The sequence below is a fragment of the Oxyura jamaicensis genome, chromosome 4, assembly GCF_011077185.1.
Source record: "Oxyura jamaicensis isolate SHBP4307 breed ruddy duck chromosome 4, BPBGC_Ojam_1.0, whole genome shotgun sequence".
NCBI lineage: Eukaryota > Metazoa > Chordata > Aves > Anseriformes > Anatidae > Oxyura > Oxyura jamaicensis.
Genome location: NC_048896.1, coordinates 35,004,341 through 35,016,460, shown reverse-complemented (window position 1 = coordinate 35,016,460; position 12,120 = coordinate 35,004,341). Strand labels below are relative to the sequence as shown.

General features: G+C 33.9%; 1 long non-coding RNA gene across 3 annotated transcripts; it reads left to right on the top strand.

Moving 5' to 3' along the window:
- Positions 1 to 404: 404 nt before the first annotated feature.
- Positions 405 to 12,055, top strand: LOC118166660. 3 transcript variants are annotated; one of them, XR_004750649.1, is made up of 7 exons: positions 405 to 449; positions 7,283 to 7,409; positions 8,942 to 9,053; positions 9,234 to 9,352; positions 10,882 to 10,937; positions 11,081 to 11,109; positions 11,212 to 12,055. It is a non-coding gene; the product is annotated as an uncharacterized LOC118166660 (long non-coding RNA). The 3 variants fall into 3 exon arrangements; XR_004750648.1 differs by lacking the exon at positions 405 to 449 and adding an exon at positions 524 to 719; XR_004750650.1 differs by lacking the exon at positions 405 to 449 and adding an exon at positions 4,392 to 4,451.
- The last annotated feature ends 65 nt before the right edge of the window (positions 12,056 to 12,120 follow it).

The window sequence follows — 12,120 nt, the reverse complement described above, 5'->3', positions numbered from 1 at the left end:
TTCGCATTTTTATAAGGCAGCTAATTCTTCAAACCAGTCCCTTCACTACAAAAAAATTGAGGTAAGTTGGACAGCACTATGAAGAGAATCTAAAAGTGCTTATTTTGTTTTATAAATATAATTTACATTTATAATCACCTACGTGACATATCTGCCTGACAATGAAGAGTTAAATTCTGGAGGCTGAGTTAAGAGACAAAGTCATACTAAGGAAACACCGTGAAGTTAAAGTTACCAGAAGCTACCAGTTAAAGATTGGTCCTGCTTGGTTCCAATCAAACTAGTAAAATAACACTTTGCAGGCTCTGTAGGAGAAATTATTGCAGAGTAAGCTAAACCACAACCAAACTGCTCAGTGGCAGTTTGGGCTCTTCTTTAAAAGAAACATTACATTCCCCAGGCTTGAACCTAGGGGTGTTGAACTGCTAACTGACTTCAAGCCCACAGAGGTGAGAGGTTGAATAGCTTGCCAATAATTACAGTAGGCTCATCCACTCCCACTGAGTGCTTGACTTGGCTTCTTAGCCTGTGTCTGACATACAGCAGCTGGGTCTCTGGTGAGGCTCGTGCTCCAGCTGGGAAGGAGCAAACACCAGGCTCTCTAGGAAGCACAACCTCAGAGCTGCAGCTATTTCTCAGCAGTGATTATTTCCTGCAGCTAGGTGGTTTTAGCTTAACAAGCAGTGCAGTCGGTTATCAGTTGCAGCTTGGAGACAATGGTAATATTGACTCTCCTGATGAGACTGAGCGTCTGCTCGCATGAGTTTTCCTTTCATTGTGTTCTGTTTTCTTGGTGTTTTTTGTGCTAAGTAGGCAGCAGTGGAATGAGTTAGAATGGAGAATGTGCTTAACTGTACTAGTACTTCTTTTCCTATGTTTGATCCTCCCTAGAAAAGATGTACCAGGTAGAAAATGGTCTTTTAATTTGCTAACTTGCAGTTAAAATAATGTGTGTGAGTTCTGCAAGTGCTTTTTTTCCTTGCTCAGTCTCTAACTCCCAGCCAAACCTGGTACATAGCTGTACCAGTGCTATTCTTCTCCTTGCTGTAGAAGTTGTCCTTTGCTTGGTTTTAGGGGGGAAGTGGCCAAGTAGCCTTATTGGCTTACAAAAGTAAGGGAAGTTGAGACAACACTGGGAACGCCTGTTCTAACAATGTAATACTAAGAAAGAAGTGTTAATGTGTAACAAAGGAAAATAGGCATTTGTTGTTTAACACCTATTTCTGACCTAGTTGGATCCTTGTGATAAACTGTAATTTCCTTGTTAAAAGAGAATTTTCCTGATCTGCTTTAATAAAATTCTAGAAGAACACAGTAAGTGAACGATTTTAGAATAAGGAGAAAAAAGAAAGGTAAGAACTGAGGTTTTTCTTTTTGATAAAAGTTCAAAAAGATACCAGCATACAATTTTCTAACCAAAAATCTCTTAACAAAAACAGTAGAAAAAATGCGTATGAAAAAGGTTTAGGAGGATCTTGTTTTCTGTCTTGAACCCAGACACGTCTACAACCTATACATTCAATGGAGTGTAAAAAATGCTTCTGGTTATTAGGGCAATAATTAATATGAAATTAGGAAATGGAAAAGAGGCTTGTTAAGAGAGAAGAAGCCCATCTTTTTCCTTCCTTAAAGAATCCTGCATTGCAGAAATTGCAGGTAGCGTGTTTCCAAGGATAGATGATGGTAAAGCATATTAAGAGTAAAGCAGAGATAAATTGTACCCCCCAAAAAACTTCTAATCTACATTCAGTGCACTTAGCTGTGCTGAACAAAGATGAATGCAATGAGACTGTTATGGTGACTTAGTCACCCAGTACTATCTGAAAAGAAGAGGATCAAAAAACACCTGTGATGGATACTGCTGAAAAATAGTGAGTTTTCTAGCAAATTCTTAGATGACAGACAAGGAGAAAATTATTTTCTTTTGTGCCTGTGCAAATCTTCCCTAAGGGAAAGAATTCACTCCTTCTCTGTCCTACGTGCCCCATGTAACTTCAAATAAATACAAGAATTTATTCAATCTGGGAGGAAAAAAAATATAAAATAAAAAGTATTATTTTAGTTCATAAAAAATGTTACTCAATGGTTTTTATTACGTCTATTTGACTGTTGGATTAAGATCGAGAGAGATATATATTCATCAAATGGAGTGACCATATGAATCCCTTAAGTCTAACTTCATTGTTACTGGGTCTAGGCTTTTCTTTCTCTGAAGTAATAAATAACAGAGAACAGTATAATACAGGAGAAGGTAGACAAATGAGGGAGAAGAAAAGCAAGCAAAGAAAGATGCATCCTGCCAAACAGAAATAGTATAAAAGGTCAGGAGAAAAAAAGTTCTACATTCAAATGTTGATAACAGGAGAATAATTAATGAGGATTAAATAGAATTAGTGTAAAATTGTAGTTTCACTGGGGGACTGGCTCAGCTCCTAGTCCAGTGCTTCCATTTCTGGATAATATAGAGGATACAGGAAAAATTGACAGATTGGATGTAAAGAAGGTAAGATTAACACTGCTGTTAGATGGATCAACTGCCAATGTCTGACAACTTACACATAGGCCAATTCTTTTTTTTTTTTTTTTTTTTTTTTTAAACTCCCACTTTCTCATCCTTTAACAAAAAAATATGAATTTTTAGCTCGCTTTTTTTTTTTTTTTTAATATGTAATTCTATATGGAATAGAAGAGAGGTCTGAAAATGTTTCAGTTTCTTTTATTTATATTGCCTCTGCTTTTCAAATAATTTTAAATCAGTGTGATGTTATCCTGAAATACTCTGACATCTTTAAAACTCTGAAGAACCTAGCAGATGCAGAACAGACTATATGAAAAACCAATATCAACTTCAGAACCAATCATAAATGATCATGATTTATTGCACCACATCAAAAGCAGATAACCACTAAAATCCATAATTCATTGTAATAGTATCACAGTCAAGCCTGACAAAAAGTCATCATGTTTATACTTCAATAGTTCAGATGAGTAATTTATTGGTTTAAAAAAAAAATAATGTACTGTAAAAATACTCACAGGGCTCTAGACTATGTCAAGAACAAAAAGCTGTATTATGTATACCGGTCAATGCACTGAAAGTGCCCTTCAAGAAGTCTCCATGAATGTATTAAGGATATACAGTACCCTGATATGCTAAGCAATCTGACTTCCCATAAACTTTTAAAGCACTAACTTTTAGTAAAAATGCCATTGAAAATTCATTCTTTATCAGTGCCCAAGTTAGAACACCTTATTGTCCCTGGTTCCTTTACTACCTTTGACAATATAGGGTATAAATAAACTACTAAAGCTTTACGCTCATAAGGAAAACTCACCTCATCTTCTAAATTACCTGTGAAGCTTTTTTGATTATGTGTATAATTTACAGAATTTTATTAATAAGAAATGATTAAAAGCTTAGTTCTAAAGAGAAAGAAGATCATTTCTTGTATATCATGCCATCCTGAGATGAGAACAATTTATCTTCATTTTGCTTACTTGAGTAATAAGCAGTAATTGGTGCAATGGGTAGAAGACTCTAGCATTCAGAATGGCTATTGCTCTGCGAACTAGAATCTTCACAAAAGGAAATACAAACTGATTCCTATAGAATGTAAGAAAACAAAAGGAAATAAAGTAAGAGAAGAATGGTGTTTCAAGAAATTGAATAAATTTCAACAAGACAATAACATTTCTGAGTTACTATGCATGCAAGCCATTAGGACAGGAGAAGTCTTAAAGAAGAGTTCTGCTTAAATATCCAGCTGAAATCAAGATGACGTCTTGCTGTAAGATTACTTGAAACATTTAATAAAAATTGGAAGTGCTAGCCATAAAGTCCTGATTAATTTCACATTTGAAAAATGTCATTTTAAGTCTATATTGGATTTCTCTAATATGATTTTTATATTATGCTTATTAGTGTCTTTTATAAGCAAATTTGACTGTTTTCATTTCGCTAATTTTTTCTTTTCCTTCTAAAAACCTCATATGTTGTTACTCTGAATAGGTAGCAGCTGTCTTTTACTTTTAGAGCTTGACATATTTTGTTGATGGATACAACTGGATAAAGTTCTTTTGCATATAAACAACTGGTTAAAAAGTTTAGTGCTTATGACTTACTGAAACAGAACTATTGGCCTGATACAGTCCTTGTCTTTTAGGACATCCTATAGACTTTCAAGAACAGACTTATTTTGTTGCATGAAAATGAATATATATTAATATTTTCTTCAGTGTTTCAAATGTGTAAGCATGACACGACAAGAACATGAAACGCTTTCTCCTTAGAACATAGTTTATCAAGGGAAAAAAAAGGTACTAAACATCTAGTAAGCTTAGATAAGCAAAATATCTGAGAAAAGGGTAGTCTTACTGATTTCTCTTTACGAGAAGACTCATCATGTTCAATGCAAAGAGTAAAATGAAATCTAAACTTCCACAAGACAGAGGTATTGATATTTGCCCTTTAAGCAGCTGAAGGCACTATGTTCTCATATGGGTTTACTACATCTGTCTTCCTTCCCTTACAGCTGAGGTGTGTGTGTGTGTTTTTTTTTTTTTTTTTTTTTTTTCTTCCCTGACTGTAGCCAGAACTTCAGCTGTGGTCATTTCTCATTCTTATTTCATATCCTAGCTGTATTATCACATTAAAAAATATGCTGTTTTTATGTTGCATATTTACTGTTAAATTATTTTAATGACTCTAAACCAAACACTTTGAGTAAAAATTTAATGCCTTTTTAGGAACATAAAGAGTAAAATAATTGGGATTAGTCCAAACATTTTGTTAATGCCCTGAGATACTTTTTTCTTCAGATTTAAAATCTTTCTTGAAATGCAATTTATCACTGAAACTTAATTTTAACTCTTCTTGCAATAGATAGAAATGTTTGATACTGCTAGATTACATGCATGGTAAAATTGAGGCCAAGAACAAACCCCTTCCTATCTGAAGTCAGAGTAAGATTTGTCTGTTTAGTCATTATTATATCAAGGTAACTTTAACATTCTGTTTTCCTTACACTTGTCTAAACTTAGTGATATTTGGTGATATTTAGTGATATTTAGTGAACTGTAAATCTTAACCTCTGGCAGTAAAGATTGCTCAAAAAGGGAAACATTAAAAAAATATATATCTTGACTCCCAGTATCTGCATACTTATTCTCTTTAGAATTATTCAGGAAAAATTACTTGTTTGAAGTAATTGCATAAATTGGTTAATATTTTGCATTTCAATTGCATGTAAGTACTTAATCGAGACCCTTCCTGAAAATGAGCAGACGAAGGAAGTTGCAAACAATCATTTGGAAATCTTTGTTTGTCTCAACCAATCACTATGTATGTATGCATCTATAAGTATTGTACTCATCAGCTCATAAACTTGAGAAATTGTTGGGTATCACCAACTTATCACTCGCCTTCTATGAGACAAACCAGTTTTCCAAAGTTCTTCCCTACCTGTGTTCAAACTTCCTTCCTCCTTACTTCTTTCTACCTGAATAATGTGCAGTTACAAACAACTATAACTTTAAAAACTAATAAAATAAACGCTGGCATAATGGACAAGGTTTTGTTATCAATACCCTCAAAGTTGGTAACTGCGCTTCATTAATTTGGGAAGAAAAAAAGAAAAAAGAGGTATTTTAATAAAGAGGTAAATTGTAAATATTTTTATTGCGGAGAGTAGACAAAATCCAATTAACTTTTTAATGAATTATACAGGATAAATATTTGACAAAAATAACAAGAATAATAATAATAAAAAAGAAGCCGGGGTGGAATAAGAAAGAAAGGCGGTTTGGGGGAGAAAGTGAGGAAAACAACAGGTGTGATATTGGTCCATAATAACATCTGAAAACTGAGGATAACAATTATTGGTGGGATATTTGCACAACACTCCTCCCTGTTTTTAAGTTTTGTTTTGTTTTTTAATATATATATATTTTAATTTCCTTCTGTATCAGTTACAGAAGTTTCAGGTACAGTTCAATCCCACTTTTTTTTCCCCTAGTTGTCTATGTTTTTCTACATTGATGTTCAAAGTTTCCTACATTCACATCTGGCAATCTAGTTAATACCAAATGTAAGCTATTGTATGTTTTATTTTCACTTAATTCTTACACAGAAAAATGAATTTGTAGTTAGTATTCACTGACTATGTTCATTTGGAGGGAAGAAAAAAAGACAAGTTGTAGTAATAGCAATATCAGTTGCAGGACTGAGACGTGAGCTCGTGTATTGATTCACTAGCCCGGCTCTCTGCTACCTGAGCAAAACTGAACGTTATCTCATCAGCACCATTGTTTTTGCAAGAGAGACCACAAGATTTTATGATGATACAGCCTGAGGGGACACAAGACAGAATTTCAAAGACGTTTGCATATAATATTCTATCTTAATTAGAAAGGTAGGCCTCCTTCAAGGTAAAGTAAGGTCTTCATGGTAAGTCATTACAGATAGTGAACGCTAATTCCACTGAATTATTGTTTTGTCTTTTCAGGTATATCCACTGCATTCTGATTTTTTTCAAATGTGCTTTTTTATTATTATTATTTTTTTTTCTTTTAATTGAATTGTCTTTATTATTGGGTAAGTGTAACTTTGCTAACATTTGCAACATTTTCAGGAAAAGCTATACACACCTAAGTGTTTGCTGCTGTAACCTGAGTGGGTAGGGATCACAGAAACAATACTAACAAGTGATGATTAGTCAACAAAGATTGTTACTCTTAAGACTGCATGGCTCAAGAAACTGTAAAGATCATGCTAAATGGCATGTATTAGAATGCTGTGCACACTTTGTATTATGTTCTGAATTAAAATGGAAAGATGCTTTAGATCACAATTGTTTTAAAACTGTTGCAATTATGTATTAACTAATAAGCTGAAAGATTTTTCAAACAAAGGACTGAGTTTGAATTTTTTTCCTGGAAAAAACAGTGTTATGTGATTTAGACGATCTTCTGATAACAGTGGCACTTCCTATACAATGTACAGTGTGCTAAATAAGAAGAAGTAAGAGCACAGGAAAAAATTAATTCAGGAAATATAGTAGCTCATTACTGCCATTTATCATCTTTAAGTTCAACATGTTACACAGGGTATCATAAAAATATGTTGACGAAGTCTTGGTAGGGGTTTAACAAAAAAAATTAAATAGCATGTCTGCAGCTTTCTAAAAAGAGCATGGGTGAACTGCAAACTTTTGCAAGGTTGAGCAAACAGACTGTATTGAAATCTAAACAACTGTCTGAATGGATTTTTTTTTTTTTTCTCAAGTGCTGCAAATTCCAGTGCCTCCTTCTAGAATTCATCTTCCTCTGAATTCAGTAACTCACAAAAGATGAGAGCTACATAAGAAAGAACTGTTATACAGGTTCTTTGTTAGCAGCCTTCTGATGTCATGGTAAGTGACATTTTATCATTTAGAAAGAATTCAGTGCCTAACTTCACAGACTGGCTCAAATTACATATGGATACTATTGACACTTGGAGATAAGATGCAGCAACAAAACTAAACTTTTTTGAGTTGCAGTGAATTAGCATAAAATAAAAATGGCAAGACTATTGGAATGTTATGTAGAGACATCCAATCCCACCTTATAGCCATATTTCTAAGGTTTTCTGTTTTATATTTATCCTGCTCAGAAAACCATATCCTATTATTTATTCTTTTTTTTTTTTTTTTTTTATTTTTGTATGAAATCATCCATCTTAGATCATGATTAGACAAACATTCTCGTTGTTTATGCATTTTTAAATTAAGGACAGAAAATTTTAATGAGAGTAAAAATTATAAGGTAATTGAGAATACATGTTAAAACTAAAAAATCTTAAAGATTTTTCTAGGAAATGGTGTTTAAAAACAAAAACCACAAAGGTGAAGGGTATAAAATTATTGTACACCATATGTACACCATTTGAGGATAGACACTACTACCTGTGAAGTACAGAGTAGTTCCTCCAGCACACAGGATTCAAATATTAATCATTTGGAATTATACACCGATAATCAAAATCATAGTAACAGTAAGCTGGAAGGGACAACTTAGGTCCCTGAATTCAGTTGTCTATAATCACAGTACCTATCATAATAAATATTGGTTTAGGAAAGCTCAGGTAAGGCTTTTTTTTTCCTATATAAAGCATTTTAAGGATTAAGAATAATAAATGAAAATAAAGAGACATTATATACAGAGTCCTAAGCTGCCCTTGGTTGTACTAAATATATCAGTTTAAAACTAGTGTAATATTTATACGTAATATTAAACAGCTGTAGTTAGGATTAGAGATTCATTGTGTTGTGTGTTTTGTGGAGATCAAGACTCAAAAGTTTATCATCTTATCTGAAATAACCCATGGAGTAAAAGTAGGACAGAGATAGTGAGTCAGGCTGGTTAGAGGCACAAATAGTGCCTTTGTACTATTTAGAGATATACTATCTGTTTAGAAAACAGATAATATTAACTAAGTAAGAATGCTACTCACTTTATTATTAGTTAGGAGCGCAGAGTGGCCTCATTTAAAGAGTTCCAGTCATTTTGTTTTTCTCTCTAACAAAAATGGAAGTACACAAATCTCAAAGACTTTAAGATTTAAAAATTATTTTGCACCCTACTTTAAATTAAAATACACTCTCTCTGAAGTTATTTGCTCTTAGGGAGCAAACATTCTCCTCTTTCTTCTGCTAGAGTGTAAATTGGCACATGATTATTGTTTGTGCTGTCACCAAGAGAGTATGAAGGGTCCTAAGCAACAAGTGTTTTACATTCATTGAATGCCAAAAATGGAAAAGTAAAGGTTGTTGATGCAGAAAATATATTACAATTATATAGATTTTTTTTTTTTTCCCCACCAAAAAATATCGGTGTGCGCATGTTTCATCATTAAGCGTTAGGCTGCAGCCCTGACTGTGTGTGCTGCCTTTGTGATCCCCAGACCTGGAGCAGCCAGGCAACAGCAGGGCTGTGTGTGCAGGCTGAAGGAGAAGCCCACACAGGAGGGACTACATCCTAAATAGCTGAGAACTCAGAAGAGCCTAACTCTGCCAGTGAGTGTAATTAGCATGGCACCCATTTTACTTCATATATTTAGCAAGCTTTGTTATTTGCTATTTCTTTTAAAGACATATGAACTAACTTATATCCAGGAATTCCAATAAAGCCTTAATTTTTGAAAGACACAGACTGGGAAACAAGCAGTTATAATAAATATTTATGTTTCTACACAGGTACCAGCATACTGTCAAATTTCAAGGCCAATGGTTTTATAAGTTCAAACTATTCAGATAATTCCCCAGTTTGGCCACAGCCTTTCCACAAGGTGAACTCAGCTAAAAAGCACTGCCAGGTCAGTGATACCATGACTATAACTGCTCACCTCTTTATTCATTCGGTGATACTGGTATGCCATGGGAACACAAACCAAGCACGGTTAGTGGTTACAGGGGAGGTGTGCCCAAAAGCTCTCAACTACATCTGCTCATTCCTGTTGCTTTAGGTATACACAGAAATAAAGAAGTATGAGTGAACTTTTTCACAGCTTATATCCCTATAATGCATTTGAGGTAGTAAGCTAGAAGGTGATACTAGCCTCAGCAAGAACAGCTAGTTGGCTTTAAGTATAGGAAAAATCAAAGGGATTGTCCTGGGCTGATGTAACCAGCAATGCCACTGGCAACTTAAGTCAACCATCTAAGTCAGAGCCTGCAAATAACAAAAGCAGTAGCTCTGGTTGATCGAAGATGTGCCCACAGATTTCCAAGTGTACCAAAGGCTGAGCCAGAGGTGAGACTGCTGAATGCCAGCCAGGATGTGAAACTCCCCATAATGAGTGTACTGGCTCCCCAAGTCCATGGAGCTGGATAGAGACTGGAGGCCCTGACTGGTGTGAGTGTGTTCTGTACAGATCATGTGTGCAAGTGATAAACTGGAAACTGCTCTACACCAGCTGAGCCATCCTGGTTATTAAGGATGTAATTGTAAGTGGTGTATCTTACCCCTAAATTCTCATCTGGAAAGCCCAAAGTGTTACAGATATAGAAAATTAGATGACAGTTGAAGACATAGTTGTGCTAACTTACTGGTTAGAGCTAATGTTGTAATAAAAAAGGTTTTGTTATTCTTTATTCTACAAGGTAAATTACTATCCCATTTTGTTTAAAGATTTAAAAAAGGCCCTGAAAGAATAAAAATCTGTTGTTTGTAAAGATGTTACAAGAGGCTTTAAATGAAAAGAAAAGCAATTGGTTTGTAAAAAAAAATATAAATAAATAAAAGCAATTACGTTACAGTAATAGTCATTAGTTTTAGCTTGGCTGAAAACATCTCTGAGAATTAGTGCTATTTTACTAGCTTTAAAAATTACCATTAAGTCAGAGAAAAACAACATTACCTTTCAGTGCTTTATGCAAACAACCTCCACAGCATTGTACAGAACGTGAAAAATAGAATTTCTCATAAATGCAAGCAAATACATAAATATCAATAATTTGATATAGTATATAACCATAAATTACAAACTGTAGTGGAGAGAAAACGTTTGTGATAACATTAGTAATTGTGATTGGATTAGTATAAACAATATAGAATGTCTAACGTGACTACTAAATCTACCAAGGATTATGCTGCATGAGAAGAAGAATCCAGTAAATGGAAGAAACATCAAATATCAAGTAAAAACAGATATTGTGTAATTAGCTATTATAACAATGTAGACGGAAAAAGCATAATTGCATTTTAAAAGTCATGTGTACTTCTGCCACAGCAAACACTGAACCTAAACATCAATCAGCATAATCTGTCACATAATAACGATAAGAAGTTTCTGTGTGTGTGTGTGTGTGTGTTTTATTAGTATCATTATTTTTTTTCTCCTAGAACTAAGCATGGACCCTTTCAAGAAAGAGGACCTCTGCTTCTTTAAGACATTTAAGGTACTGCTTGCAATGGAAGTTAGGCATTAATATAGTTTCAAAGATCTAGCAAAAGTTCAAAAATGTTTTTGATAGTCTGGTCTATTCCATACTTTTTAGTTTCACTGTGTAGCTTCTGGCAATGAATTCCTCCATTTCTCTAGCTCCTGTGGTCTTAAAGAAATAACATTCTGTGAGTACTCACAAGTGATACAGAGAGGCTTGCCTTCATTGTCTTTCAGCGAAGTTTCTAGTGTGGGTCGAAACCTTTTCTGTCCATTTTCTGCTGAGGTAGGTTTCTAAAACTGCCACTGCTGCACATGGCCCACAACTTCGGTCATAAGCGGAATAGTTTCCGTTAAAAGTTCGCTGGAGAGAAAACAACTTTTTACTTGTCAGAAATGAGTCAAAATGCCAACTGCTTAGCTTCTAAGATCCAGAAAATGCAGACATCTTAAATAATTTTCCTCAAATGTTCCTAAATTATCTAAATATGAAAGGGAACAAATACTCAAAAGGGGTCCAATGAAAATATGCCTCTTGTTGCAAAATAATAATATTGTTTTAGTAGCATAGTACTATAAAAATATAAAAATTCAGACTAATATGTTTGCTATAAGCAATGAAAAAGTCAGTTACTGGAGTAATCAAGGTCTATTTTTTAAAGAGATTATTTACTTTATGCAAGATTTTATACCTCCAGACTGTAATTATACAATGATAGTAACTATAAACTTTTTAAAACCGTTTGAATATATTGTCATTGAATATTTTACTTAAAGATGACTAATAAGAAAATAAATGCATGATGATAAAATGTCATTTCTCCTCTGTATATAGTACAATATTAAGTAAAATAACACAAATAAGTAGATTACTCGGGCAAAATAAAATGTCTGTAGAAAAATATAGGCACTGAATATTGTTATTATATGCGTACGTTATGAGATACCTGAATATCTTTGGTTTACCTAATATCAAGGTATTCAGAATTCTGCAGAAGCCTAATGCACATTCCTATTAAACTGGCAGTAATGTTATCAAATATGAATGTTCCTATGGCCCAAATGAATATTTTTGTTTTGCAGTGTGTTTTGCTTGCTAAAAATAAGTGAAAATAAAACACCACAAATAATTGAGCCACAGCCCCAAGTTGTTCTGGTATGAGAAAGCTTGGATATAATTTGGGAACACATTTGGCCAC